At 45.4% G+C, this 26,089-nt stretch overlaps 1 long non-coding RNA gene across 1 annotated transcript in view; it reads right to left on the minus strand.

The window, feature by feature from the left end:
- Nucleotides 1-22,706: 22,706 nt before the first annotated feature.
- LOC143775930 (uncharacterized) overlaps nt 22,707-26,089 on the minus strand; it is a 69,653-nt gene continuing 66,270 nt past the window's right edge. Inside the window, exon 4 of the long non-coding RNA XR_013215733.1 lies at nt 22,707-22,964. This is a non-coding gene — a long non-coding RNA (uncharacterized LOC143775930). The remainder of the gene's footprint in view (nt 22,965-26,089) is intronic.

Genomic DNA, 26,089 nt, shown 5'->3' on the forward strand with positions numbered 1-26,089 from the left:
GCACAGATTTGCAGCGTTTTTTTTCCGCAGCATGTCAATTCTTTTTGCGGATCTGCAGTGTTTCTGCACCCATTGACTTCCTTTTAGTCAGGCAAATCCGCAGCAAAACCGCAGATGTAAAAAAGATGTGCGGATTTGCTGCAGATGTGGGTGCGAGAAACGCTGCAGATCGAGAGGAGGGAAGTGTGTGTGCGGAGCTGTGTGTGTGCGGGGATCTGCGTGTGTGTGTGTGTGCCGGTGTCTGCGTGAATCTGTCTGTGTGCGGCTCTGTGTGTAGGCAGGCATCGTCGATGGGACTACTAATCCCATCCGGCTATGCGTGCTACAGTTACACCATTAGCCGATGGTGGGAAAGTAGTCCCATCATCCAGCTAATGTGTTGAATGTTAAAAAAAAAACAACACACACAGTACACATATAATACATACTTACCATATACACCTAATCCCCAAAGCCATCGATCATCTGCAAATAAAATTCAAATAATAAACAAACACTATACTCCCTGTGTCCGACATAATCCAATTAATAACGGTTGTCCCACAACGATCTCACGTGGAGCGCTGTCACATCAGCAGATGCAACCATTCTCCAGGGGCTCCGCTGATACAATGATGGAGATAAACCTCCGCACTGTATCACTCCGCCGCGGACAGGTCACTTGAGTTCATCTGTCACTTGCAGCACTACAGCATGAGAATTTTCTCACTTCTGTAGTGCTGTAGAGTGAACTCCAATGATACACTGCGGAAGGGTTATCTCCAGTCAGTGAGGCCCTATAGAGCGGTGACATCTGCTGATGTGACCACTCTATAGGGGAGATCATCGTGGGACACTCTTTATTAAAGAGGGACTGCGTCGAAACAGGGCGTATTTGTGTTTTTAATTGTTTGCAGGTGATCGATGGCTTTGATTGGATTAGACGTGGAATAAAAATTATGAAAAAATGCAACCACTACAGGGCAGTGGGAAGAAAGAGGCGAAGTGCCAGAATTGGCGCATCTCACAGATGCGCCTTTTCTGGGGCAACTGGGGGATGGTATTTTTAGCCAGGAGGTGGGGCAATAACCATGACCGATTTCTAGGCTATGAATATCAGCCTGCAGCTGTCTGCATAGCCTTTCTGGCTATAAATTATAGGGGGACCCCATGTCATTTTTTTTTAGGGGTCCACTATTTTAATTGCCAGTAAAGGGTAATTATACAGCTGAGGGCTGAGATTCACAGCCTGGGAAGCTCCATGTGTATTAACCTTTTCCCATACAAGAAAAATTGGCCACTGACCGTCTGCTTTCCCTCTCTGGCGCAGAAAATTGCAGGGGAGCCCATACCATTTTTTCTTTAAATTAAAGATATTGCATGCAGATTTTGTGTGTGTCTTTATTTATGTACCATTCTATCTATCTGTCTGTGTGTGTGTGTAAACACTATTCTTCCATGGAGTATCTATCTATATAATCGTCTAAGGGGTACTTCCGTCTGTTTGTCTGTCTGTACGTATGTCTGTAACGGAAATCCCACGTAGCTGATTGAGTGACAGGCTTAGTCCGGCTGTGAATTGGCCCCTCCCTACTCTCCTCCAGTCAGTGCCCCCTCCCTACTCCCCTCCAGTGATTGATGCCTATGCAGCATCAATAGTAAAAAAATATAATGTTAAAAATAAACAATTTTTTTTTTGAAAAAAGTGCTATTCTCACCTTCCGACGTCCGCCGATGCACGCGATGCTGCCGACAGCTTCCGTTTCCAGAGATGCATTGCGAAATTACCCAGAAGACATCGCGTGCATCGGGACAGCTTCGGTGGACGACGGAGGGTGAGTATATAACTATTTTTTATTTTAATTCTCTTTTTCAACAGTGATATGGTGCCTACACTGCTATATACTACATGGGTTGTTATATACTGTGTGGGCTGTGTTATATACTATATGGCCTGTGTTATATACTGCGTGGGCTGTGCTATATATTGCATGGCCTGTGTTATATACTGCATGGGCTGTGCTATATATTACGTGGGCTGTGCTATATATTACGTGGGCTGTGCTATATACTATGTGGCTGTGCTATATACTATGTGGCTGTGCTATATACTATGTGGCTGTGCTATATTCTATGTGGCTGTGCTATGCGCGACGTACATACATACATATTCTAGAATACCCGATGCGTTAGAATCGGGCCACCATCTAGTGTAAAATAAGAGGATAAGAAGAAAAGGACGTATTCCAGCTCCTTAAAAATTTAGAAGAAGTCTTTATTATTCTATAAAATATAAAATAGTGCAGATCCTTCCGCAAAGTGGAAGCAGACAAGTGGAGAGAACGACACGTTTCGATCTAAAAGATCTTAATCATGTCTAACTTCACATCGACATTAGATACCTTTATATAGTGTTAAGTAGCCAATAGCAGCAAAATTACTGATCACATGATTTTGAAAAGGTCCTAGTGACTAATCACACTATACATAGTAAATAATCATTAACACATTAAAACAATTACAAACACAGTGCACAACTATGAATATAAAAAAGCTCTTTAGCAATAGTGATACATAATTTTGTTTTTCTTATTTAAACCAAAGGGGGATCTTGTTCGCAGGTTGTAAATCCAAGACGCCTCTCTAGTGGGGAGGCGTCTTCTTATATCCCCCCTCGATTGCAACCCTTAACTAATTCAATACCCTGATTGGACATAGCTGATATATTGCAGGTGACAAAATGTTTGGCAACCATGGAAATGTTCTTATTACCGACATTAAAATTTCCAATATCTTTGATATGTTCGGATATTCTGGTTTTTAACTTTCTTGTGGTGCACCCTACATATGAAACCCTGCATTCCAAACAGTTTATTTTATACACTACATTTTTGGAATGACAATTTATAAATTCCTTTATGTAGTAGCTTTTGGAATTATCAGAATTTGTAAATGTTTTACCCTGTTGGCTAGATGCACACGTACTGCAAGCAGGAGTACCACATTTATAAAAACCCCTACACTCGGTTTAAGTAAACGTTCTCTTTATTTTCAACTGTATTTCTACCACTTTTTAAACACCATTTTGAGTATTTCCGTTTGTTTAATCGCACCTCTAGATTATCAAATTCTTCATTTCTGTTTATTTCCTTACTGCAGTTTCGTTTTAGTCTTGTAAATTCCCCAACCGGTATTGATTTTATTGTGTGTGCTGGGTGACTGCTTCTAGCATGTAGGACTGTGTTCCCACTTACCGGTTTGATATGCATTTGGCTAATTATAGGCTCACCACTATATCCACTTACATTACATTACATTACTTTGTAGCTCCAAATCCAGGAATGAAATTTTGTGTTTATCATATTGCGGAGCGCCCCCACACCGCCGCAGGGCCGAGGGGTACCCGGCGCCGGGTCTCTGGCAGTCTCGGTTCAGTTCTGGGGTTGTCACGGTGGCTAGACCCAGTCCGTGGCCCTGTCTGTCAGTGGGGGACGTCCGGTGCAATGAGTGGTGGTGTAGCGGTGCAGTTGTGGGGTGCAAGTCACGGTAAATAACGAGGAAACCAGGTTGCAGTCTCTTTACCTTTTTACTGAAGGTTTTGGGAGACCTCAGTCCAGAGCGCTGTTAACTGGGTTGTCAGAGACCGGCTGGTCCAAAGGCACATCAGGAGTTCTCTTTACAGGTGGGAATCAGTGTCTACCTTCTAGCGCTGGGTGTTGTAGTTCTTCCCTGCTGAGCTCCCGGGATAGTCCTCACAACTGTTTCTGTCTGTCTCTATTGTTCGTTCTCTTCGTCCTCCAGGTGATATGGTAGGACGCACCCGTATGACGGGGTAGGCCTGGAGTTCTTCCGGGACCCTAGAGTCGCCCCTCTCCCACAGCTGCCTCCGTTGTCTGCTTAGGTGTTAAGTGAGACAGCCAACCTGTAATTAGCTGTCCGGCCGTGGTTTGCAGTGTACTTAAAGTCTCTTACTTGCTCGGCGTTCCGGCCACCGACTGTTTGCGCCTCAGAAGGACGTTGCCTTGGTCTAACAGCATGACTCCTTCTGGTCCCAATACTTCTTACTGTATTCCCGTTGTGCACTGGTTAGTTCTGCTCTGAGGAGTCTGCCAGGATCCCATCCCTGACAGGTCCTCTCACTAGCTCTTCCCAGCTACTTCTCCCAGTCTTCCTGTCCAACCCCCAGTTTTACCATAGTGTGAGGAGTGGCCTACTAGATAGGACCACCCCCCCTGGTGGCCGGAGTGTGAAGTGTAGTGAGGTGTTACCTGGTCAGAGAAACTCCTTTAGTGCAATCAGACGTACCATAGCTCCCCATAGTGGCGGAGCCACAGTACTGCAACAACCAGGACTCTGGGGTGCTGCACTCCCCCCCGGTTAAATCCAGTACTCCGGGACTGGGAAAACAAGAACAATAATACATGTTAACAGAAAACACACAAATTTTTGAAATAGCATAACAATTGAACATAACAATGCTTCCCTTTACGGGAGGTGAGGATTCTTGAACGTTGCAAAAGTTAGGTCATGCACAGTTTATGACTCTCAGTTCAGTGGTTGAAACAGCGGGGACCCCAGGTAAACAAAGGGGCCCCCCTTTTTGAAAGTTTTTGAGCAATTCACCGTCCATTACTCTAGTGTCCATTTAAAAACCTGTAACAAAAAGATATATATACAACCATTTACAAATAAATAGCAGCCCTTATTAATACCTCCAAGTTTTGTAGCGGAGGGGGGTTTGATTTTGAGTGCTGCGTGTGGACCTTCGCAGCGCAGGGGTTGCTATTGGCCTAACAGGGCCCGCTATGCTTGCTACCGCTGGTGTAGTGCGCTGTCTTCTAACTACACTTCTAGTGAGTCTGGGTAGCACTGGCAGGTTGGGGCTCTCAGAGCTGCGGTTATCAACAGTGGGTACAGCAGATTCACTGATAGCAGAGGGAGGATTTGCCGGTTCAACAGTTGGCAGGGCTTCATCAGGTAAGGCTTGTTGAGGTAGTGGAGCCAGATGATCTGGTACCACCATTGTTTCTGGCGGGTCCGGCTGTTGAAACATTACGACAGGTACCACAACGGCTTGGTTTATCTGAGTCCAGGACTGGGGAAAGTCACCAAGGACAGTATGGAACATTTTCTCCTTTTCCACCGGCGGGGAGATTTCTGGGGCCGTGCCCCTCTCTTTCAACTTATCGGGGCAGACCTTAAGGTGATCCCTGGATACCGCTGTCGAGGTCTCCCCTCTGTCCTTGCTGATGAGACAGACCTTAGTGTTGTCGAAGTCAGATGGCAAGATGGTATACGGTTCCGCTTCCCATTGGTCATCGAGCTTGTGTAACCTCCTCTTTCGTTTAAGCAGTTGCTCACCAGGTGACAGGGGAATCGCAGGAGCGTGTTGATTGTAGTCCCTTTCTTGTTTCTGCCTAGCCTGGGCGGGACTTCTCTCTACACACTCCTGTACTTCGCGGTATCTTCGCTGCCTTTCTGTATCCCAATCTGCCTCCGGCGAGGTATCTTCGGGTACTAGGACCCCCATGTCCAGATCAACGGGTAACCGACTAGACCTTCCTCGCATCAGGTACGCTGGAGTACAGTTGGTGGAACTTACTGGGATGTGGTTGTACATATCCACCAGATCAGGCAACTTTGTCGGCCACAGGTTCCGTTCCTCCACAGGCAAGGTCTTCAATAAATCGATTACTACCTGGTTCATCTTCTCGCACATCCCGTTGGTTTGAGGATGGTACGGGGTGGTTCTGATCTTCTTACACCCGTACAGCTGGCAGAATTCTTGGAACACTTCCGCTTCGAATGCAGGCCCCTGATCGGTCAGTACTTTCTCTGGGTAGCCATGGGGCCTACAAAAGTGCTGCTGGAAGGCCCTGGCGGCAGTCCTAGCCGTTAGATCCTTGACAGGCACAACCACCAAAAACCTGGAGTAGTGGTCCACGATGGTAAGGGCGTAGATATAGCCCGACCGGCTAGGTGTCAGCTTCACATGATCCAGCACGACCAGTTCAAGCGGCCGTTTGGTGACGATAGGCCGCAGAGGAGCCCGTTGACTGTCACGGTCCTTCCTGCGCAGGCTACATGGACCACACTCCCGACACCACTTCTCAATGGTTCTCTTCATGCCAATCCAATAGAACCTCCCTCGGAGCAGCTTCTCCAGCTTCCTCCATCCGAAGTGTCCGGCTCCATCATGGTAGGCTCCCAGAACCATGGGCGCATCTCGCCTTGGCACCACTATCTGCCACACCAATTCATGAGTACGTGGGTCGATGCTCCTCCTGCACAGCTTGCCATCATGGATAAACAGTTTGCTTCTCCCCTTCCACAGCTGTTGGGTTTCTTGTGGATCATCTGGGCCAGGGTGTAACCCAGCCTGCGTCAAGAGCTCCTTCACCTGACGGACCGCGGGGTCACTATCCTGGGTTTCTGCCCATCCGTGGTGGGGCAGGGGATTCAGCGTGGCATCCGGTTGGTTCTTGTGCCTGTTCTTCACATGGTGGGAGTTCTGAGTGGCTTTGGGGCGATGGAAGGCAGGCAGCTCCACCTCTTCAAGTGCCTCCGGGTCTTCTCCCACTTCTGGTAAATTGGGCATTCGGGACAGGGCATCGGCATTGGCATTCTGGTGTCCTGCCCGATATTTGATGGTGAAATCATAGTTGGACAGCCGGGCCATCCACCGCTGTTCCAAAGCCCCGAGTTTGGCAGTACCCAGATGCGTTAGCGGATTGTTGTCCGTGAAGACGGTGAATTTCGCGGAGGCCAGGTAGTGCTTGAACCTCTCTGTCACTGCCCAGACAAGGGCAAGGAATTCCAGTTTGAAGGAACTGTAGTTGTCAGGGTTCCTTTCCGTGGGACGGAGTTTCCTGCTGCCGTAAGCGATCACTCTTTCTTTGCCTTTCTGGACTTGAGACAGCACGGCTCCTAGTCCCACATTACTGGCATCTGTGTACAGCACAAACGGTTGGTCGTATTCGGGGTAAGCCAGTACCTCTTCTCCCGTCAGCGCCGACTTCAAGCAGGTGAAGGACTCCTCCAGCTCCCCGTTCCAGTCAAAGGGGGTGTTCTTCCCCTTGGTCTTCTTTGGTTGGCCCACCAACAGGTTTTGCAAGGGTGCGGCCTTCTTGGTGAAGTCTTTAATGAACCTCCGGTAATAGCCTACCAGCCCGAGGAACTGCCGGACTTCGTGGAGGTCACTGGGCTTTGGCCAGTCCTTGATCACTGTGACCTTGTCGGGGTCTGGGGCCACTCCTTCAGCGCTCACCACATGGCCCAGGTACTGCACTTTAGGTTTCAGCAGATGACACTTGGACGGTTTCACTTTTAGGCCGAAGTTGGACAAGGCTTCAAACACCTCGGCCAGGTGCTTCAGATGGTCTTCGTAGGTTTTAGAGAAGACTATGACGTCATCCAGATATAGCAGCACGGTTTCAAAGTTCAGGTGTCCCAGGCAGCACTCCATCATCCTCTGGAACGTTCCGGGAGCATTGCACAATCCGAAGGGCATGTAGTTGAACTCACAGAGACCCATTGGCGTCGTGAAGGCCGTCTTCTCTTTGTCCGCCTCCGCTACAGGAACCTGCCAGTACCCACTGGTGAGATCTAAGGTAGAGAAGTAGTTAGCAGATTTTAAGGCAGCCAGAGACTTCTCTATCCTGGGCAGTGGGTATGCGTCCTTATGTGTAATGCGATTCAACTGCCTGTAATCAACACACATCCTCATTGTACCATCTTTCTTTTTAACAAGGACTAACGGAGCTGCCCAGGGGCTACAGCTGTCTCTCACCACCCCAGCCTCCTTCATTTCCCGCAACATGTCCTTGGCACACTGGTAATGAGCTGGGGGTACAGGGCGATATCTCTCTTTTATGGGTCGGTGATCTCCCGTGGGGATGTGATGTTGGATCCCTTTCACCTGCCCAAAATCTGAGGGGTGTTTGCTGAATACCTGTTCGTACTCGTGTACCACCCTGTAAGCCCCCTGTATTTGATGAGATGGGGTAGAGTCAGTGCCCACATGCAATTCCCGACACCAGTCTTTCGAGTGCTCTGCAGAACCTTTGTTCTCCGCCACGTTTGACGGGACCAAGGGTTCAGGTGTCTGTATTACACTATTATTGACAGTGAACAGTTTGGCGAGCGTGGTATACTTGGTTAGGTGTACCTCTTCCTCCCCACAATTGAGGACACGTACGGGCACTCTCCCCTGACGGACGTCGACCACCCCCCGGGCTGTCAGAATAGTAGGCCTATTGTCTGAATATATGGGTTCTACCAAGGCCTGGTAGTCCTTACCCCTGAGGCCTATGGCTGCTCGACACCATATTAACATTTCACTCTTGGGGGGTATCGCGATGGGGTTTGAATCACTCACAGTGACACGACCAATCTCACCACCAGTCAGCTCTACCTGCTGTCTCTGCATCAGAGCTCTGATTTCCTTCTGCAGGGCACGTTGCTCACTGTGGCCAGCGGTTTCTGCCACCTGTTGCAACAAAACAATCACTTCTGCAAGACAATTTTCTATAACATTAGTACCAAGAGTCATCATGGGATTACATTCTCGACGATCAATATCAACAATCACAATCCCTTGGGCTTTCAATTCCACCCGCCCCACTTTGATGGTGACCTCCTTATACCCCACTTGTGGCAACGGCTGACCATTACTGGCGATTATGGTGAAATCATCGTCAGGGCCACGAGTAATATCAGCGTCCTCCCAATACCGTTTGTAGAGCGCGTAAGGTATAGTCGTCACCTGAGAACCGGTGTCCAGCAAAGCATTCAAGGGGATTCCATCAATCACTACAGGGAGAACTGGTCGTCCTCCAATATACTTGGTTCTCCAATGCTGCGGGCCTGACCGTCCTACTCCTGGGATTGGCCCTTTGCCCCAGGGGTTGCTCGTTTAAAGGACAGTACCTTGCAAGATGGCCCACCTGGTGACATCGGCGGCAGATGGGTCGTCCGTCCTGATGGAAACGATCGCTGTCCCGGCCTCTGGTCGGTGGGGTCCTCTTCTGTCGCGTCCAGGGAACATCCTCTGGTCCGGAGGCTAGCTGGATCTTTTTCTTGGGGGCCTCCTGTAGGGACTGCACCGTCCGGGCTAGGGCAGCAACGCTCTTGGTCAGCTCCTGCATCTGAAGACGGAGTCCTGCAGGGGAGTCGTCCTCGAAGCTCTGGGCGTCGGCCTCCGCGGCAACTGGGGTATCCGATGCCACCTCCTGGTGGTATGTGAGAGCGGGGCGCCTGGATGGTATTGCGCGGCTGGGCTGTCGCTCCTGCAATGCCTGGATAGCTTTATCTTTGAACTGCGCAAAAGTCAAGTCTGGATTTTGCATGGCCAGGAAGTGCAATTGGCCCCGCTGGTGACTGCACAGGAGCCCCTCAATGAACCGCTCCTTCAGAAGTTTATCCTCATCCTGCATGCTGCCGGGGTCACTCTGCTTAATGGCCCGCATCGCCTCCTGGAGATTAAGGGCATAGTCCCGTAAGCTATCCTGTGGCCTCTGTTTGCATCCATAAAAAGTCAGTTTAATTTCCGTAGCAGTGCGAGTATCAAAGGTGGCTTTAAGCTTGGCAAAAATCTGTTGTGCAGTTCCTTTATCCTCAGCGGGCCAGGATTTCAATTCTCTCAGAGCCGCCCCAAAGAGTTGGCCGATTATCATATGAACCTTCTGGGGCTCTGTCAGGGGATAGAACTCGAGCAGGCTGCAGAGCCCTTCCTTAAAGTCAGTGAATGTATGCGACTCCCCAGAGTATCGTGGGAGCCAGGCCGCTCCGGGCAGGTACGGCATAGAAAAGGGCATTATGGCTTTTGTGTTAGCGGCAGTGTCCGGCTGGCTGAGGGGAACAGCGGGTTCTGCGGCAACCGGTGGTGGTATTAGGGCCGCAGCTTCGCCCGCTGCGTGGACCGGAGCTGCCCCTGCGTCCGCGGCTGCCACCTCCTCTCCTCCCGACTCGGACATGGCTGTACCTTCCTCCCACTAACCTGCCGGAGGTCGGAGTTCCTCTTCCGGGTTTGGCGCCTTACCGCGCTTTCCGTTCCGCGCTTCTTTTGGCTGGTTCCGCCCACGTAGCTAAGGCTCCTCCCTCCGTGCGCGGCAATGGCGAATTTTGGCGGCAAATGGCACAGCACACAGTCTTTTCAATAAAGTACAGTCCAAGCACAATAAATCACAGTTCCAAGGCACACATGACCTGATTCTTCAGGCTTAAGTAGATCCTGTTCGTGACGCCAAGTTGCGGAGCGCCCCCACACCGCCGCAGGGCCGAGGGGTACCCGGCGCCGGGTCTCTGGCAGTCTCGGTTCAGTTCTGGGGTTGTCACGGTGGCTAGACCCGGTCCGTGGCCCTGTCTGTCAGTGGGGGACGTCCGGTGCAATGAGTGGTGGTGTAGCGGTGCAGTTGTGGGGTGCAAGTCACGGTAAATAACGAGGAAACCAGGTTGCAGTCTCTTTACCTTTTTACTGAAGGTTTTGGGAGACCTCAGTCCAGAGCGCTGTTAACTGGGTTGTCAGAGACCGGCTGGTCCAAAGGCACATCAGGAGTTCTCTTTACAGGTGGGAATCAGTGTCTACCTTCTAGCGCTGGGTGTTGTAGTTCTTCCCTGCTGAGCTCCCGCTATAGTCCTCACAACTGTTTCTGTCTGTCTCTATTGTTCGTTCTCTTCGTCCTCCAGGTGATATGGTAGGACGCACCCGTATGACGGGGTAGGCCTGGAGTTCTTCCGGGACCCTAGAGTCGCCCCTCTCCCACAGCTGCCTCCGTTGTCTGCTTAGGTGTTAAGTGAGACAGCCAACCTGTAATTAGCTGTCCGGCCGTGGTTTGCAGTGTACTTAAAGTCTCTTACTTGCTCGGCGTTCCGGCCACCGACTGTTTGCGCCTCAGAAGGACGTTGCCTCGGTCTAACAGCATGACTCCTTCTGGTCCCAATACTTCTTACTGTATTCCCGTTGTGCACTGGTTAGTTCTGCTCTGAGGAGTCTGCCAGGATCCCATCCCTGACAGGTCCTCTCACTAGCTCTTCCCAGCTACTTCTCCCAGTCTTCCTGTCCAACCCCCAGTTTTACCATAGTGTGAGGAGTGGCCTACTAGATAGGACCACCCCCCCTGGTGGCCGGAGTGTGAAGTGTAGTGAGGTGTTACCTGGTCAGAGAAACTCCTTTAGTGCAATCAGACGTACCATAGCTCCCCATAGTGGCGGAGCCACAGTACTGCAACAACCAGGACTCTGGGGTGCTGCAATATCTATGGCTGAGGCTCTTGTAGCCTATTTTTTCTTACCCATAGATATGATAGGCGTTTTGGATTTACAACCTGCAAACAAGATCCCCCTTTGGTTTAACCCCTTATCGACCGCCGATACGCCTTTTAACAGCGGCAGTTAAGGGTACTTAAACCACAGCGCCGTTAATTAACGGCACTGTGGAAAAAGTGAATAGCGCCCCCCAGAGTCGGATTTTCTCTGGGGTCTCGGTTACCGGGGGTAGCCGAGACCCCAGAGAATATGATTCGGGGTTTTTTTACCGACCCCCGGGTTGCAATCGCCGGTAATTAACCGTTTACTGGCGGTCGCAAAAAAACCCCAAAAAGCGCGATTTCCCATTTTATTTCTCTGTCCTCTGATGTGATCGCACATCAGAGGACAGAGAAATGGGGTCCCCGATCGCCCCCCGATACTCACCTGTCTCCCCCGGTGCTCCTCGTGGCTCCCGATGGGCGCTGCCATCTTGTTCCAGGCCAAAAAATGGCCGGCACCCGGAAGATCTTTGGGGTCTCGGCTGCCGGGGGTAGCCAAGACACCAAAGAACATGATCAGGGTCGGTTTTTACCGACCCCTGTTTTGCGATCGCCGGTAATTAACTGTTTACCGGCGACCGCAAAAAAAAAAAAAAAAGCGATGTGTAATTCTGTCCTCTGATATGATCGCACATCAGAGGACAGAGAAATAGGGGGATTCGGGGACCCTGTTATACTTACCGATGTCCCTGGGTCCTCCTGTGTCCCCTCCTGGCCGCCGGCTTCTTCCTCCGGTAAGAAAATAGTGGGTGCATGCGCAGTGCTCCCGCCATGATCTGCCAGCCGGCAGCTAGAGGAGTTGGGGCTAAATTTAGGGTTAGGGTTGGGGCTAAATTTAGAGTTAGGGTTGGGGTTAAATTTAGGGTTAGGGCTAAATTTAGGGTTAGGGCTGGGGCTAAATTTAGGGTTAGGGTTGGGGCTAAATGTAGGGTTAGGGTTGGGACTAAAGTTAGGGTTAGGGTTGGGGCTAAATTTAGGGTTAGGGTTGGGACTAAAGTTAGGGCTAGGGTTGGGGCTAAAGTTAGGGTTAGGGTTGGGGCTAAAGTTAGGGCTAGGGTTGGGGCTAAAGTTAGGACTAGGGTTGCGGCTAAAGTTAGGGTTAGAGTTGGGATTAGGATTAGGGTTGGCATTAGGGTTACGTTTGGGATTATGGTTAGGTTTGGGATTAGGGTTAAGGTTAGGGTTGGGATTAGGGTTAGGGGTGTATTGGGATTAGGGTTAGGTTTGAGGTTAGGGTTGAGATTAGGATTAGGGGTGTGTTGGATTTAGGGTTCTAATTAGGGTTATGGTTAGGGTTGGGATTAGGGTTGTTTTGGGGTTAGGGTTGTGATTATCGTTAGGGTTGTTATTAGGATTATGGATCGGGTTGGGATTAGGGTTAGGGGTGTGTTGGGGTTAGGATTGGAGTTAGAATTGGGGGGTTTCCACTGTTTAGGTACATCAGGGGGTCTCTAAACGCCACAGCCAATTTTGCGCTCATAAAGTAAAATGGTGCTCCCTCCCTTCTGAGCTCTACGGTGAGCCCAAACAGTGGTTTACCCCCACATATGGGGCATCAGCATACTCGGGGTCCAATTTCTCCTGTTACCCTTGTGAAAATAAAAAGTTGGGGGCTAAAAAAATATTTTTCGTGGAAAAAAAAAATATTTTTTATTTTCACGACCCTGCATTATAAATATCTGTGAAGCACTTGGGCATTCAAAGTTCTCACCACACATCTAGATAAGTTCCTTTGGGGGTCTAGTTTCCAAAATGGGCTCACTTGTGGGGGTTTCTACTGTTTAGGTACATCAGGGGCTCTGCAAACGCAACATAATGCCCACAGACCATTCTATCAAAGTCTGCATTCCAAAACGGCGCTCCTTCCCTTCCGAGCTCTGCCATGCGCCCAAACAGTGGTCCTCCCCACACACGGGGTATCAGTGTACTCAGGACAAATTGGAAAACAACTTTTGTGGTCCAATTTCTTTTGTTACCCTTGTGAAAATAAAAATTTGTGGGCTAAAAAAATCTTTTTTGTGGAAAAAAAATATTTTTTATTTTCTTGACTCTGCATTATAAACTTCTGTGAAGCACTTGGGCATTCAAAGTTCTCACCACACATCTAGATAAGTTCCTTGGGGGGGTCTAGCTTCCAAAATGGGGTCACTTGTGGGGGGTTTCTACTGTTTAGGTACTTCAGGGGCTCTGCAAACGCAACATAACGGCCGCAGACCATTCTATCAAAGTCTGCATTCCAAAACGGCGCTCCTTACCTTCCGAGCTCTGCCATGCGCCCAAACAGTGGTTTACCCCCACATACGGGGTATCAGCCTACTCAGAATAAATTGAACAATACATTTTGCGGTCCAATTTCTCCTGTTACCCTTGTCTAAGTAAAAATTTTGGGGTGAAAAGATCATTTTTGTGGAAAAAAAAATTTTTTTTTTCATGGCTCTACATTATAAACTTCTGTGAAGCAGTTGGGGGTTCATAGTGCTCACCACACATATAGATAAGCTCTTTGGGGGGTCTAGTTTCCAAAATGGGGTCACTTGTGGGGGGTTTCTACTGTTTAGGTACATCAGGAGCTTTGCAAATGCAACATGACACCCGCAAACCATCCCATCAAAGTCTGCATTCCAAGCGGCGCTCCTTCCCTTCCGAGCCCCGATGGGTGCCCAAACAGTGCCCCCCCACATATGGGGTATCAGCGTACTCAGGACAGACTTGTCAACAGATTTTGGGGTCCAATGTCTCCTGTTACCCTTGAGAAAATAAAAAATTGCAGGCTAAAAAATCATTTTTGAGGAAAAGAAAAGGATTTTTTATTTTCACGGCTCTACGTTATAAATTTCTGTGAAGCACTTGGGGGTTTAAAGTGCTCACCACACATCTAGATAAGTTCCTTAAGGGGTCTAGTTTCCAAAATGGGGTCAGTTGTGGGGGGTTTCTACTGTTTAGGCACATCAGGGGCTCTCCAAACGCGACATGGCGTCCGATCTCAATTCCAGCCAATTCTACATTGAAAAAGTAAAACGTCACTCCTCTTCCAAGCTCTGTAGTGCGCCCAAACAGTGGTTTACCCCCACATATGGGGTATCGACGTACTCAGGAGAAATTGCACAACAACGTTTGTGGTCTAATTTCTCCTGTTACCATTGTGAAAATAAAAATTTGGGGGCGAAAAAATCATTTTTGTGTAAACAAATGCGATTTTTTATTTTCACGGCTCTACTTTATAAACTTCTGTGAAGCACTTGGGGGCTCAAAGGGCTCACCACACATCTAGATAAGTTCCTTAAGGGGTCTAGTTTCCAAAATGGTGTCACTTGTGGAGCGTTTCCACTGTTTAGGCACATCAGGGGCTCTCTAAACGTGACATGGCATCCGATCTCAATTCCAGCCAATTCTGCATTGAAAAAGTCAAACGGCGCTCCTTCTCTTCCAAGCTCTGCGGTGCGCCCAAACAGTACTTTGCCCCCACATATGGGGTATCGACGTATTCAGGAGAAATTGCACAACAACATTTATGGTTAAATTTCTGTTTTCACCCTTGTGAAAATAAAAAAAATGGTTCTTAAGTAAAATGTTTGCAAACAAAAGTTAAATGTTCATTTTTTCCTTCCACATTGTTTCAGTTCCTGTTAAGCACGTAAAGGGTTAATAAACTTCTTGAATGTGGTTTTGAGCACCTTGAGGGGTGCAGTTTTTAGAATGGTGTCACACTTGGTTATTTTCTATCATATAGACCCCTCAAAATGACTTCAAATGTGATGTGGTCCCTAAAAAAAAAATGGTTTTGTAAAAATGAGAAATTGCTGGTCAAATTTTAACCCTTATAACTCCCTAAAAAAAAATTTTGTTTCCAAAATTGTGCTGATGTAAAGTAGACATATGGAAAATATTATTTATTAACTATTTTTGTGACATATCTCTCGGATTTAAGGGCATAAAAATACAAAGTTTTAAAATTGCAAAATTTTAAAAATTTTCGCCATATTTCCGCATTTTTCATAAATAATCGCAGGTAATATCGAAGAAATGTTACCACTAACATGAAGTACAATATGTCACAAAAAAACAAACTCAGAATCAGCAGGATCTGTTAAAGCGTTCCAGAGTTATAACCTCATAAAGTGATAGTGGTCAGAATTGTAAAAATTGGCTGTCACTAAGGGGTTAAATAAGAAAAACGAAATTATGTATCACTATTGCTAAAGAGCTTTTTTATATTCATAGTTGTGCACTGTGTTTGTAATTGTTTTAATGTGTTAATGATTATTTACTATGTATAGTGTGATTAGTCACTAGGACCTTTTCAAAATCACGTGATCAGCAATTTTGCTGCTATTGGCTACTTAACACTATATAAAGGTATCTAATGTCGATGTGAAGTTAGACATGATTAAGATCTTTTAGATCGAAATGCGTTGTTCTCTCCACTTGTCTGCATCCACTTTGTGCAAGGATCTGCACTATTTTATATTTTATGGAATAATAAAGACTTCTTCGAAATTTTTAAGGAGCTGGAATACGCGCTTTTCTTCTTATCCTCCATTACCACACATCTGGGTCAGGACGAAGTTTCCGCGCTCCGCTGGTCTGTCGGTGAGCTGGCTCAGGCTCTTGTAGCCTATTTTTTCTTATCATTTGTAAAATAAGAGGTTGGACAAAGAAATTACATCGCAATTCTCTTTTTTTTTTATAATAGATCTTTATTTAGGTTACAAAAAAGCAGACAAATCCGCATGAAAAAAACGCATGAAAAAACGCATCAAATCCGAATAAAAAATGCACCAAAATGCACAGATTTTTAGCTGCGTTTTCTGCCAAGAGGTGCAGATTCTGTGCAGAAAATTCTGCAGGCAAATCTGCAACGTGTGCACATACCCTAACTGATACAGGTTTGTAGGTCGCCTTGCTCGCACCGGCCTTTTCAGCTTTGCCCATACATTTTCAATAGGATTGAGATCAGGGCTTTGTGATGGCCACTATAAAACATTGAGTTTGTTATCCTTAAGCCACTTTATTACCATTTTGCCAGTTTACTTTGGGTCATTGTCTATTCGGAAGACCCATTCCACCCAAGCTTTAACTTCCTGGCTGATGTTTTGAGATGTTGCTTCAGTATTGCCACATAATCTTCTTTTCTCATGATGACATCCATTTTGTGGAGTGCACCAGTCCCTCCTGCAGCAAAAGAACCCCACAATATGATGCTGCCACCCCGTGTTTCACAGTTGGGATGGTGCTAGGCTTCAAAGATTCTCCCTTTTTCCTCCAAACGTAACAATGGTCATTATGCCCAAAAAGTTCAATTGTAGTTTCATCAGACCACAGGATATGTCTCCAAAAATTAAGGGCTTTGTTCCTGTGTGCATTTGCAAACATTAATCTGGCTTTTTTATGTTTCTTTTGGCGTACTGGCTTCTTCCTGGCAGAGTGGCCTTTCAGACCATGTTGATACAGTACTTGTTTCACTGTGGATATTGACACAATCTTACCAGCTTCCGCCATCATCTTCACAAGGTTTTTTCTTTTGCTTTTGTCCTTGGGTTTATATGCACATGTCGGACCAATGCACGTTCATCTCTGGGACACAGACTCCGTCTCCTTCCTGAGCGGTATGATGGCTCAACATTCTTATCAGGTTTGTACTTGCATATAATTGATGGACAGCTGAACGAGGCACATTCAGGTATCTTGAAATTGTACCCAAGGATGAGCCTGACTTGTGCAAGTCTGATTTCTTTGTACTTACCCATGATGCTACACAAAGAAGCAGTGTGTTTCAGGTGTGCATTAAAATACATCTACATATGTGTCTCTAACTAACTCAGATGTTGCCAAAAAGCCTATCAGAAGCTTCCAAACACATGACATCATCATATGGGCAGTCCAGAATTGTTTAAAGGGATAGTAATCTTAATGTATGTAAACTTTTGACTTTGCAGTAGGTAATAAAAATGCCTTAAAATATTCTCTCTCTCATTATTCTGGAATTTGGTAAATATTATTAATTATCGTAATCCTAACTGACCTAAAACGGTAGAGGTTTATTCTGATTATTCAGTCCTAGGGCCCCTGCTCTTCTCCATTTACACCTTCGGCCTGGGACAGCTCATAGAATGTCACGGCTTTCAGTATCATCTCTATGCCGACAACACACAGATCTACATCTCTGGACCAGATATCACCACCCTACTAACCAGAATCCCACAATGTCTGTCCACTATTTCATCCTTCTTCTCCTCTAGATTTCTAAAACTTAATATGGACAAAACAGAATTCATCATCTTTCCCCCATCTCACTTGACTCCCCCAACAGACCTATCCATTAAAGTAAATGGCTGATCACTCTCCCCAGTCCCACAAGCTCGCTGCGTCGGTGTAATCCTTGATGCTGATCCCTCCTTCAAACCACATATCCAAGCCCTTTCCACTTCCTGCCGACTTCAACTCAAAAATATTTCCCGGATCCGTACATTCCTCAACCAAGAATCTGCAAAAACCCTAGTCCATGCCCTCATCATCTCCTGCCTTGACTACTGCAACCTCCTGCTCTGTGGCCTCCCCTCTAACACTCTCGCACCCCTCCAATCTATTCTAAACTCTGCTGCCTGACTAATACACCTGTCCCCCCGCTATTCCCCACCCTCTCCCCTCTGTCAATCCCTGCACTGGCTCCCCATTACCCAAAGACTCCACTTCAAAACCCTAACCATGGCATACAAAGCCATCCACAACCTGTCTCCTCCATACATCTGTGACCTCGTCTCCCGATACTTACCTGCACGCAATCTCCGATCCTCACAAGATCTTCTTCTATATTCCCCTTATCTTCTCTTCCCACAATCACATACAAGATTTCTCCAGCGCATCCCCCATACTCTGGAACTCTCTACCCCAACATATCAGATTCTCGCCTACCGTGAAAACCTTCGAAAAGAACCTGAAGATCTATCTCTTCCGACAAGCCTACAACCTGCACTAGCCACCGATAGACCAAACCGCTGCACAACCAGCTCTACCCTCACCTACTGTATTCTCACACATCCCTTGTAGATTATGGGCCCTCGCGGGCAGGGTCCTCTCTCCTCATGTACCAATCGTGACTTGTATTGATTAAGATTATTGTACTTGTTTTTTATTATGTATACCCCTCCTCACATGTAAAGCGCTATGGAATAAATGGCGCTATAATAATAAATAATAATAATTTTTATATAGTGTTTGTAAACTTCTAGTTTCAACTGTATACACACATCACAGGATGGGCTTGGGGCACATATGTGTATACATATAACCCCAGTGTTTCGTGTGTTCAGAACTTACTGATATGAGTTCTTTTCAAAATTGGTAGTAACATCATCACTACTACCTATCATCATACGTTTCACCAAAAGGAAGCAATTCCAGTCATCACTGGTCAGTTAATTAATCGTTTGACCAAATATGGCATAATAGATTTCAAAACGATTTTTTTTTTTTACGGCCAACAAATGATAGTATAAATATTTAAATGGCCCCCAGTAGAAAAAAGGTTCCTCACCCCTGCTCTAAGTCAAAAAACAGCAAAACCATTTGTGTTAGTATACACTATCTACACATAAACCCAGTAGGTTTTTTTCTTTAGGAATTTCTCAATTAAAGCATTACTAAAGGTAATGCAACACGAATGTGCAAGAGTCACAACTCGCTTTAAGTTAGAAGTGGCTTTCTCTTTTCTCCCCATGGGAAATACATGAACACTCAGCCAAGCCATGTGTTCACGACTGAGAGTTGGGAGAAATGCTATCTCATGTGTATGGCCAGCTTTAGACTCTGTCTCTCACACTGACTCTTGCTGGGCCACTCTACCCAGTGCAACACTACAGTCCACCATAACCTCCCAGCTACATCTGAAGCCTACAGGGCAACCAGACGTCCACCATAGTACAGATCTCAGTCACTCCTTGAAAGGAACCATAGTTCAACAGTGGTCCTAGGTGGAATACAACTAAAATATCTCTTTACCATACAAACAAAGAGTCAGCAAACATTAAAAACATGGACTCCACACTATACAGCCTGAAGGACCGGAAACAGCAGAATATATGAATTGCTGGAGGACCAAGACCAAACAGCAGAAGAAAGTAGTACATCCATGAGAAACACATGTCATAAGTTTTCCTGGAATCAAACTAAAGTAAACTCAAAACAACAATAAAATAATAATCATAAGTAAGATGCAAATAATATTTTTAGGTAAGGATTTTCCAGTACGTCATTGGAAGAGAAAGCCAAAGCCCATTCCTTCTAAATGTTTTTTTTCTCCAAGAGAAGCTGCCAGCAAACATGTTTTTCATGCTTAGGAGAAGTTGCTGGGATTATAGACCCTGACACTGAGCTGATACGTCTTGACAGCCCTAATGTAGATATTGAAGCGACCGGTTACTCTCTGGAGAATACAACAGCTAGTGATGTGTATTGAGTATCACTGTCTGTTTCACACATCTAAGAGTGTGGTGTGTATACCAACTGAGCACCTCAATTCACTTAGTGCAAGATGAAATGGCAGCTGCTTTGGCTTGATAAAAAAAAAAATCATGGAGTAATAGGATTAATGCTGACTATGACTGTGTAACAAAAAGGTCATTTTAACAAATGCCATTCTATGGCAAAGCAGGAAAGCAGACGGTGCTTTTTTTCCTCTCTCTCGCTTTATTTATTTTTTTTATTTGTTTCAGAAGACTTTTCATTTTATCGATTTTATATTTTAACAAATTTTCTTTTATGTTCTATTAGAATAAAATATTATTGCATTTCATCCATTAATTAAGAATCCATAAAAGACAGGAGTAAACTTTATGGAAGACTATCTTTGCAAATTTCTTTCCATTCATAAAACGTAAAAGGTTTCTATAGGAACTACATTATGTCAGGCACAAAAATAAATAAAAATGAGTAAAAAGATTAAAAAAAAATAAGTAAAAAAAATAATACACAGCTAAAATCATTTTGTTGCCACATGCAAACGACAATAAAAAATAAATATTTATTTTCTTGGTTTGCTCAGTATTCTCTTTTTTTGTTTGCAAATGTTTCAGGCAGGTTCTGTGGGTGGCAACCAGTCAAAATATTAATTTTGTGGAGACTAAATTAGGGGAAGTCATGCACTAAACAAAATAACAAAAGCTCTAATATACCTAGTATAATTAGGGAAAGCAACACTGCATGCACACAGCAGGCATCAAAATGAAAATAAACATTGAAGCTTCCTTCGATACGTGTTCCCCATAAGCAGAGCTGAAAAAATGAACTGAAAGATGATAAAGCATTCAGTGATCTCAGTTTTATTAATCAGCCCGGTTCTAAAATCGCTTGCATCGTCCTAATTAACATATTAATGAGGGCACATGGACTATTTCACTATGTAGGCACTCATCCAGAATACTTTCAAGGCCTAATTGCTTGACACTGTGATGTGCCGTGCAACTGTTCCTTTTGGACATGTTACAATATGAGTTAATTGCTGAATTTTCTAATATTCAGAAGGACTTTGCGGTCATTCATGCTAGTCTATATTCCCGTATTTGGCATACTGAAGTGTAATGTGACACAAAGTCAGATTTCTGCTTCAAAGTTACTGTTGGTTTTAGTTGCACATATGCCATGAACACTGTCTACTCTGAAGCCCCCCATATACTTCAGATAGCCAACAGTCTAACGATGGCCAGCAACGGTCTCACCCGACTCTTCCAAACATGGCAGCACTTGCATGACCGTGCGCTCCTGTGTTCTCTGTAAGAGACTCCTATAGCACCAGGTTATCTCTGAAAGAAGTAAAGGATGACGGTCCGAAATTGGATATGCTAGAGTGTTTACTCCCAACAATCATTTGTGGGGGACCCCATACAAATTAGACTGTTACTCGAACCAATCAATACTGGTTGGTTTGGCCAACATTAATCTATTGTGCATGGGGATCTTAAAGAAGTTGTCCACTACATGGACAACTCCTTCTCATATCCCATGCTTGGCCTCAATAAAATAAAGAGGCTCATACTCGCCTCCCGTGGCAGCACCAATCCAATGGTATTGGCATTTGCTCTCCCCGGGGCTACTATTCGATTGCTGTGAAACATGAGCCTGGCGGCCAGTCAGTGCTGGCGTCACTGTCGACGCCTTCTGTAGTACCGAACATGAAGAGGAAGTCAGAGATCAGCTACAGCCCATACTTCCTCTTCATGTTAAATTCGTCCGAAGGCAGAGACAGAGATGCCAGCGCTTATTGGGCACCCGGGTCATGTGTCACAACATCGCATGAAAGCCCCGGGAACAAGAGTGCCAACACAGATGGAACGGTGCTGGCACCGGAGGAGAGTATAAGCTTTTTTATTTTATCGGGGCCAAGCATTTAGATCAAGAAGGGATTGTTCTAGTAGTGGACAACCCTTTTAAGCACAAAACAAGTTGATTTTTTTGCATATGCCATCAAGATTATTAATATGACGTTTTTAAGAAGATGTAAATAAAGTTACAAGAAATTTTAATCCCCAAGCACTGGACTACCATTTGTTTTTGGGTTACCTTTTGCTTTTCCTCTGCTTGTTATTTGCCTATTCTTAAATACAAGTGAGGTATATGAAGCCCCAAACTGGACAACACAAATCCTCTGCTGACGAAAGGTTTATTAAGCAATTCAGGTTTCGCAGATTATCAATGGTTGAAATATATACTGGGGAAAACTCAGAGATGTTTTCTTTAAAATGTAAATGAAGAAAAGTAAGATGTGATAAAATGAATAATTGGCATAACCAGCAAGTAAAAATGTATATTTATGTAGGATGAATAGACTTGTCATTGCTATTACAGAAAAGATCTTTACCTCAAACGAGTGGTAGTTCTTTCACTTTTTTCTTCACCCTTCAAGAAGATGGTGAAGAGATTTATATCAAGAACTTCAAAGATCTTGGCCCATGCCTGGAGGCTCAACAGTCTTGGCCCAAGGATGAAAACTCAGCAGTCTTAGGCTTCTTTCACACTAGCGTCGCTTGCTGTACGTCCGCAATGTGTCGTTTTGGAGAAAAAACGCATCCTGAAAAGTTGCCCGCAGGATGCGTTTTTTCTCCATAGGCTTGCATTAGCGACGCATTGTGACGTATGGCCACACGTCGCATCCGTCGTGCGACGGATGTGTCGTGTTTTGGCGGACCGTCGACACAAAAAAACGTTACATGTAATGTTTTTTTGTGAGTCGTGTCCGCCATTTCCGACCGAGCATGCGCGGCCGGAACTCCGCCCCCTCCTCCCCCGGACATTACAATGGGGCAGCGGATGCGTTGAAAAACTGCATCCGCTGCCCCCATTGTGCTACTTAACACACTGTCCATCGGGCCGACAGTTTGCGATGGCCCTTACCGACGGACTAGTGTGAAAGCAGCCTCAGCTCAAAGCTGGAGCCTCAAGAATCTTGGTCCAAGGCTGGAGGCACAAGAATCTTGATCCAAGGCTGGAGCCTCAAAAATTTTGATCCAAGGCTGGAGCCTCAAAAATCTTAATCCAAGACTGGAGACACAAGAATCTTGATTCCAGGCTGAAGGCTCAGGAATCTTGATCTAAGGCTGGAGGCTCAAGAATCTTGATTCACGACATGAGACTCAAGAGTTTTGGTCCACGACAAGAAGATCAGAAGTGTTGGTCAATAGTTTCGATCTGTAACAAGTAACAAAGTGTGATTCAATAAAAAAAAAAGTTCCGGTTAATGACAAAACGAGTAATAGCTGAATGACAAAGGGGTAAGTACATTTGCCCCATAACAAGACAATTTTACTCCTAAACTGGAAGTTCTAGTCCACAAAAAGAGAATCAATAGTTTTTGTCCAAAACAAAAGAATTAGTTGTTTTGAAGTGTAATAAGGAGATCAACAATGTGAAGAATAATGAGGGAGCTAATTTCACAAAAGTATACTCAACAGAACTAAACAAGGCACATACGTGAATAATACACTATGCCTTTATAATTGACCTCATACCGTTCTAATAAGCACTCTATTCCTTCTGTTAAATCACAATTATTAAATCATACGTGGGATGGATTTCAGGTCCTCATGCAGTGTGTTTTGAAACAGGGTTTTTTTTTATTTTTGCTCTTAAAAGACGTTTGACCAAAACTCTTTCATATTTTTGTCTGTTAAATGGATTTTTGCCCTTTTCTGCAACATTTTTGATCACATTTCATGGTATTCAGAATCTTATGTAATGTCCTTATCATATTGTTATGTACATTTGGAAATAACTTACTGTGAGCTTTTCTGGTTTAATACACCGCCTTGAGCAGTAGTAAGTTAATTATCTCTCCTTTTGGTGTTATAAATGGCTGTTCAATGACACTGTCAGTAAGTGGAATGATCCAAATTACTTTAATTATGGAGTAATTGCACAAAGTGATGGTAATTAAATCTTGATCAGTTTAAGTAAGTGAGAGAATTAATTGCTCCAACTTAGAATGCATAACACAACAGTTTAGTTCTTATCGTTGATATAATGCAGACAGTTAATGAGTTTTCTGTTTTGCTGTCACCTTAGAGGAAGGTAGAACGGAGAGCATGCTGGGAGAAGATTGCTTTTATAACAGGATGACATCAGGCAAATCCCATGTGTGCATTTTGCTAACTAAATTGCAGTAGAAGTATCACATCTGTCCATATGAATACAAAACTGATGACATTGTATGGCATAGATGCTCAGACTTTATGAGTCTTGCTTAAAACATGAGTCTAAGCAGAAGTCTACCTTGGAGCCCATGTAGATTTTCATTATGAGATTCCATAATTAACATTTCCTTATTATAAAAGTATTTTTACACACCTATCCTGGGTATCCCAGGCTCTTCTTCCTTCCCTTGGGTCCATTGCCCTCTGTTGTGATCCACATTGCCACATTGAGTTTTCCAAGTCGCCTGGCGTGGATCAGTGACACTGTCTCCCTAGCCCATTAAGATACATACCTGTGTCTTGGGATTGAGACACTAGACCTCTGTTTGACATGCTCCACTATTTGTGCAGACTGTGCTTCAACTTGCTTCCATCCCTGCTGGGTTCCACTTCATTCATCCTGCTTCTCCTAAGATTCGAGTGTGCCAAGTCCACACTTCCCACGTTACTTGCTGCATCGATGCCTGGGGTTTATATGTCTACCTGGACCTGAGACTTAGAGGATCCACCTCACCAGATGAGCTTAACAGGTGTTTTCAATATTTGTAATCCACTAAAGGGTTATTCTCCACATCAATGTTACTCGGCCTCCCAACTATCTACGTGCCAGGGGATAGGGTGGTCCTTATGTCCTTATGATTGATAGTGCAAACCAGCGGCATGGCTGATCTGATGTCACGACCTGCTTGCTCTCCCATGATGCAGGCACAACCCACTTTGCCTCTTCAACATCAGAGGAGCACAGAGAAAATGAAATACGAAAGTTCAAGCCAGCTTCAGAGCAGGGCTTGCTTGCTCTATAGCAGGAGTACACAACATTTTTGGGTCCGAAGGCCACATTATCAGATTGAACTTACCCCATGCGCGGCAATATTCCCAAAGTATTTTCTTCTGAGATATTTACTGCATATTGAAAGTATGTATCATAAATATCTAATTGGTGCTGGTTCCACCTATCGGGAAGGTAGACGCACCCTTCTCACTGGTTTGCAGTGTAGAAAGAAAGAGGCTATGCATTCACCTCTCTTCATTGTAGTATTTGTCAGATGCCGAAACAGCCATTTCCTTTTTCCAATAATCTCCAATATGAATAAAGCAGTACTCAAGCATGGCCACTTCTTCACGTCATCTACTCCTTTCTGTGTTAGATGAGTGAAAACTCGTCCATGCTGCCAAAATATGGCAGCATCAGAAATGACGAAACAGCCCACCATTCAGAATTACCCATCCCTATGATGTTACGCACCACTGTTCTAGTCCATGACATGGAAAATACATGTGACCGGACACCATGCAGATGGAGGAGGGCCCCACAGAAGGGTAGCGTGGGTCCGATGTGGCCTCCGAGCCGCTGGTTGTGCATCTCTGCTCAGTAGCAAAGAGTTTGCAAGTGCTACACTGCTTGACTAGGAGACAGGCCACCTCTGATAGAAGTTGTAGCCAGTAACAGAGGTGAAGAGTAGTAAACTATAAAATTACAAATCCTTCCGTTTTTGTGAAATGAAAGGAAAATTGCAAAGTTGCTACTTTTTACAAGCACTTTGCAACTTTACCCATTTAAAACATTGAGACAACCTCCATTAATGGAGTAATTAATAGATGGGGGTCTCGCGATTAGAATCTTCCGCTTTAATTGGGCACTATGTTATATTTAATTTCAACAGTGGTGACAATGTAGAGAGATTAAAGGGAACCTGACAGCTGACATATGCTGCCAAGTGTTATGCAAATCTGACAGCCAATGCTTAAAGGGAACCTGACAGCTGATACACGGGCAGCATGAATTAGACACTGGCTGCATGATTTCCGACATGTATGTTTCACAGCATTTCAGAGAAAAACATACTTTAAAAGCCACCGGGGACTGAGCCGCACGGGAGACAAAGACGAGGGTAGAGTCCTGGTGGACTTTTTAGCAGCAGCCCAGGATGGCGGGTCTATTGAAGATGTGGAGTTCAACCTGCAGCTATCCATAGACCAGAGGTTTCTAGCTGCGGGAGGTGTCCAACCTTACCTTACCATCTTCACTGGTATATCAGAGAAGCTAGCCATTCGCCAGGTGAACAAAGGGAGTCACCCCCCCAGACCACCAACCTGCATACTGTGTCTCCCTAAACGTCCAAA

The sequence above is a fragment of the Ranitomeya variabilis genome, chromosome 1 (assembly GCF_051348905.1).
Source record: "Ranitomeya variabilis isolate aRanVar5 chromosome 1, aRanVar5.hap1, whole genome shotgun sequence".
Taxonomy (NCBI): Eukaryota; Metazoa; Chordata; class Amphibia; order Anura; family Dendrobatidae; genus Ranitomeya; species Ranitomeya variabilis.